Source organism: Canis lupus, chromosome 9 (genome assembly GCF_003254725.2).
Source record: "Canis lupus dingo isolate Sandy chromosome 9, ASM325472v2, whole genome shotgun sequence".
Lineage (NCBI taxonomy): Eukaryota > Metazoa > Chordata > Mammalia > Carnivora > Canidae > Canis > Canis lupus.
Window position 1 is genome coordinate 17,267,690 of NC_064251.1, and position 5,515 is coordinate 17,273,204.

At 48.4% G+C, this 5,515-nt stretch overlaps 1 long non-coding RNA gene across 1 annotated transcript; it reads right to left on the bottom strand.

The window, feature by feature from the left end:
- Positions 1 to 712: 712 nt before the first annotated feature.
- Positions 713 to 4,169, bottom strand: LOC118355808 (uncharacterized). The gene is made up of 3 exons (XR_004818979.2): positions 4,036 to 4,169; positions 2,588 to 2,908; positions 713 to 1,339 (listed from the first exon to the last, which is right to left on the bottom strand). It is a non-coding gene; the product is annotated as an uncharacterized LOC118355808 (long non-coding RNA).
- Between the last annotated feature and the right edge of the window lie 1,346 nt (positions 4,170 to 5,515).

Below are 5,515 nucleotides of genomic sequence, written 5' to 3' on the forward strand. Positions count from 1 at the left end.
GTCCAGCCTGTCTTTGAATTGTTTTTTAAATCTAATTAATTGAGGTGTGTGTGCATGCATGTGTGTGTGTGTGTATGTGTGTGTGTGTTTGAGATATGAGGCTTCACACATATTCCTTGGAGAAATGAGTAGTATCTGGGAGCTAGGTGACAAGGCTGAAGCCCAGGGATCCAGAAATATTAAGGTTGGATGAGCAGAAAGCTCAAGGGGGTGGGGTGGGTGGGGCTGCATGTTTAAGGAGCTGAAATCCAGAGTTTAGTTTCCTTCCAAGGCTCACTCACCACCTGATCTCACCTCCAGGTGGTGAACAGGAAGAGGGGTGTAGGAGCCCTGGGGCTGCCAAGGATGCCTCAAATGATCCTTCATTTTTATAAAAACTATAGCAAAATACATATAAAATGTCCATCTTAACAATTTTTAGTGTACAGTCTATAGCATTGAGTACATTCACATTGTTGTAAAAGCCAACCTCCAGAACCTTTCATCTTACAAAACTAAATTCTATATCCATTAGATACTAACTCCCCACTACCTCTCCCCTCAGCCCCTGGCAACCATCATTCTCCTTCTGTCTTTATGAATCCGACTCCTGTAGGTATCTCATAAAAGTGGAACCATGTAATATTTGGCTTTTTGCATCTGGCTTATTTCACTTAGCATAACGTCCTCCAGGTTCACCCATGTTGTAGCCTGTGTCAAAATTTCCTTGTTTTCTTAATGATGGATAGTATTCCGCTGTCTGTATGTACTACATTTTGTTTATGGTCCTTGTTGCTTGCTGTGAGCCCTTCAGGTGCCTCTTTCCCTGGATATAAAACCCTTGGTTTCTGATTCACCTGCTCAAACCCTGGGCTCCATACTCAGGACTCCAAATCAGCGCCTTAGAAAGTGTCAGGGTCAGGGAGCACAGACCTCGGATGGCAGGGGAGCAGGGAGAGGCAAGCGGGGAAAGGAGAGAGATGAGAAAACCAGGATTGGGAAGAAGGCGATAGAAATGTGGTGAGTTAAAGACACCCATGAGTAGAAACACTTACATCAGAGTTCAGGGGCCCAGTCACCACTATATTGGGATCCCGAGATCCCTGAGAGCTCTCCAGGGTGGATTAGATTCTCCTTCTCATAGCTTCCCTGTTGCCCCATTGGGGCAACCAGCCGCAGAATTTTGTGGAACATCTATAAATCCAGCCATTGTTGAGGCTCCGTAGGAAGCTTGTTGCAGGAAGCTGAGAACCACCAACCTAAATTCACCCTTCTCAGAATTTAGTCTGGCTGCGAAGATGAGACCAAGGTCCATGGGTAGCCTTTCTTCTTTGAAGAGAGCTCCAACTTTGTGAGTAAGCTGGTTGAATCATAAAACCAGAGATCTTTATGTAGTTATGAAAGGGGTCATTGACTCTAGTGGTTTTCAAATTGTTTTAGCTCCAAAGACTTTTGCTCAACCTAAATTCTATGGGGGAAGCCAATATGCAAAGCTGAAGGGAACAGAGCTCTGGCTGAGGCGGTGGGCTGGATTCCAGCTTCTTGAGAGTCTCTAACTTGTGCTTCTTGGAGCACAACCAGAAGACCACTGCTGGAGCCAGACCTAATTGTAAAAATAAAGAGACGGATTCTTAGAAGTGAAGTGACCTATCCAAGGTCACAGCTAATGGAACCCCAGAATCCCATCTTTTCCCCATGGTCAACATACCAATGTGCCTTTGAAATTTTTTCCAAGTTAGGCTCTTGGGAGTCTGACTGCTCTTTTTTGACCTTACTTATTTCCCCTTTTCAAAATCATCCTTTCCAACTTTAAATCCAATATTCTTCTTCAGTGTCGAGGCCTCATCAAGCTTCCCTCTTCCCCACCTTTCTTCACAAAGTGTTTGCTGTCCGCTCTACACATTTGTGAGGAATTGGGGTTAAGGCCTCCAACAATCAAAACACTGCAAGTGTGGGACACCTGAGTGGCTCAGTGGTTGAGCATCTGTCTTTGGCTCAGGGTGTGATCTTGGGGTCCTGGGATCAAGTCCCTACCAGGCTCTCCACAGGGAGGCTGTTTCTCCCTCAGCCTATGTCTCTGCCTCTCTCTGTGTCTCTCATGAATAAATAAGTAAAATCTCTAAAAACAAAAAACAAAAAAACCCCCAAAGAACCAAAAAACTGCAAGTGTTTTCCCTACCAAAGCAGCTTACGGTCCAGTTAAGCAAGGATGTAAGCCTCCAAGGACTAACCAGAGAATGATTGCCAAGTAGCCTCACAGCAGCAGCACCGCTTTATCTTTGTAACTCACAAAGTATGAGCTCCCAGGGACCTGCAAGAAGAGGAACTAGGAGATGAGGTGTGACAAGGAAGATTTTCCCTGGGAGATGGGCTTTAAGTGAGACGTCACAGGGAAAGATCCCCCAAGGCTGGTGCTCAGGCCAAAGGAAAGGACTGTCATGCACGGAGATGACCACCTCATTCAATAGACCCTTACCCAGTGCCTGCTGTGTGTGAGGCCCTGGCTTGGCCCTTGGGGACAGCCACGGTCCCTGTCCTCATGAAGCTTACAATCTAGTGGGCAGATAGGCATTACATAGTTGTAATCACGTGATAGATAACAGCCAACCTTTTCTGAAACCAGTATCAGTTATGGTCCTATGTGGCTGTGACTTATGAAGACCGAAAACAGTGGCTCAAAAGAAACACAAGTGCATTTTTCTCCTCCTATTGAAGTTCAGAGGTTGGCAGTGTCATTCTGCACAAAGTGCTCAGGACCCCAGGCTCCTTTTATCTGGTGGCATTGTGGTGTATGACCTCTTTTCATGGTCTAAGATGGTGGCGCAGGCTCAGCCACCACTTCTATTGAAGGAATGGTTCTGGAAGCGTCTCCTACTTGGTAAGCCTCCTCAGGAAGCAGCAGGACCTCTGTGGTATTGGGCTTGTTCATCTGAAGACAGAAGAAAAAGAAACTCTGATCCTCTTAACTTCTTCAGCCTCTTCAACCTCCCTCCTGCCTGGCCCCTCAGTCAGGCCCAGTACTTGCCCCTCCTGGGAAGAAGTATGGGTAAAAGGTAACCTATTTCCGAGTTTTTCTTGGACTGGACTGACTTCCAATATTTCAAACCATGACTCAAGCCATGTGTCAGTCTGTTCTAGTTGATAGGACAAAATGTCATAGACTGGGTGACCTAAACAATTGACATTTATTTCTCACAGTTCTGGAGGCTGGAAGTCTGAGATTAGGGTGCCAGCATGATTGGGTTCTGATGAGAGCTCCCTTCCTATCTTCCTGCTGTGCCCTCACAGAGGAGAAAAAGTGGGGAGAGAAGGAGAGGGAGAGAGAGGCTGATCCCATTACGAGGGCTCCACAAACATGACTTTTCCAAAACATAATTGTCAAGGGCCCCTCCTCCAAATGCCTTTACATATTAGGGGTGGGAGGCTGGGGCTTCAACATATGAATCTGGGGGTGGGAGTGGGGGGACACAATTCAGTCTCTTAGCAGACTGTATAATTTATAGGAATAGGGTTGAGCCCACTGAGGACCCTTCCACCACCCTGAGGGGTAGCTGATTGTGGACCTGAGAGGGTGGCACCTCAGTAGGTCAAATGAGGGTTGAGAGGAAGGGGTGCCCCAGATCCTGAGCAAATGAAAGAGGATTCCAATCTGAAGCTGGCAATGGTACCGTCCTGATGGGGTGATGGCAAGTGAAGGACATGGGACAGCTGTCTTGCAGAAGGAAGATGCCTGAATATGCCCACCAGCCAGGCTTCCTATCTCCCAGAGATTGGAACAGCAAATACAGATCCTGGTGCAGCTTCCATACCACCCCAAGACCTGTGGCCAGCTGCTACAGAGGAAGCTTCCTGCTCCAGGTCAGAGAGGATGAGGAGCCTCACTGAAAACTTCCACCATTAGGATGCCTGGGTGACTCAATGGTTGAGCGGCTGCCTTCAGCTGAAGGCATGGTCCTGGGGTCCTGGGATCAAGTCTCTATGTCCCTGCCTCTCTCTCTCTCTGTGACTCTCATGATTACATAAATAAAACATCTTTAAAAAGAAAAAAGTTCCCACCATCAGAGAAGATGAACCAAGGCCAGGAACAGGGAGGAGATTTGGGGAAGTTCCTGCTTGCACTCTCCCGGCTCTGCCCCTTCCCTGCCTCCCATCTAATGGTCAGTGCGTGTGTCCTGGCTCCTGATTACCTGAGCAAGCTGGGAGAGGAAATGGGTAAGGCAGTCACTAGAGCTAAGGTGACTATGACATGGGGTCTGCTGACATCACAGGCAAATTTCAGAGAGATGATAATAACGAGCATTACCAACTTAGTGAACACCTACTCTGGGCCAGGCGCCATGCTAAGCATTTCACGTCACATTTTCTCATAGCAGCCAGGAAATGAGAGTTGACATCCCCATTTAAGGTTTTTAAAACATGACATAGAAACAATACCAACAACAAACTTGATTCTTACTTCTTTTAGTTTCCCCCACCTCCAGCAGAAGGCTGTAGCCTGGTACGATATTAATATTCCTGGAACGCCGTTTTCATCAAATTGCTTCCTCAATTAGAACTTTAAAAGCCTCCCTAAAAGCTACTGGCCATTTCCAAACCTTTCTGTGGGTTTCTAAGGCCTTCCTTTATCTGGCCCTACTGTCCTAAGACTCACAGTAGCCGGCTGCCCTCTTTCCCCTCTGTTAGCTCCCTTACTCTTCCTCCTCCTCCTCCTTTTCTGCCCCCCCCCCGTGACCTCTGATCCACCTTATTCCTCCCTCCTGATGTGTGTTCTTTCTGCCCAAGTGGTTCCCCTGCTTCAAGACCCAAGTCAGGTTGCCTTCTCCCCCTGCCCCCCAGCTTTCTCCTCGGCCGGAGGTCTCTGTGCTAGTTACCGATGGCCACAGTTTAGTGTCCTTAAATAGTTGCCAAATTGGAACCTAAGATATCAGAGCTAGAGGAGAGCCTGGAGACTTCTAGTGGAGTGTAGTCACCTGGGAGCAGCTCTGGGGCACAGGGCTGTCACGCGTTCGGTTGGCATCCTCTAAAACCTCTTGGTGGGGCTATAAGCGAGACCGCGCGGCGGAGGTCGCTGGCGGTGCAATGTCCGCCTGCCACCGCTAGATGGCAGGATTGCAGCGGCCTGCCCCGCCGCTCGGCCGGGCGTGGGACGGCACCGCGGGTCGCCAGAGGAAGAGGGATGCCCAGCGCGGGCTGGAAGGACCCTTCAGAAGGCACTTAGTCCCTCTCTATGCCAGCAGGAAAGCGGAGGTTTTAGTCACTTTCAAAGACTCATAACTCGTAGCGTGCTTCAGTAAGCCCACAAGGTTTTGCAACTGAGGGGTCAAGGAGAGGATACTGTTCTGGCCCCCTGCGGTCAGCTCCTAAGTCACATCTGCGCTCAGCTTCAGCCCCACAGGTTGCAAAATGAAGAGGATGATTAGCTCATTCTTAATCCCCTCTGGCTCTCTGCTACTGCTCATTTAGAGCTCGAAGAATCTCTTGCTATATTCAGCTTTTGTCCATTTGCTCTTTGTTCACCGCTAGTGTGCATAAACAT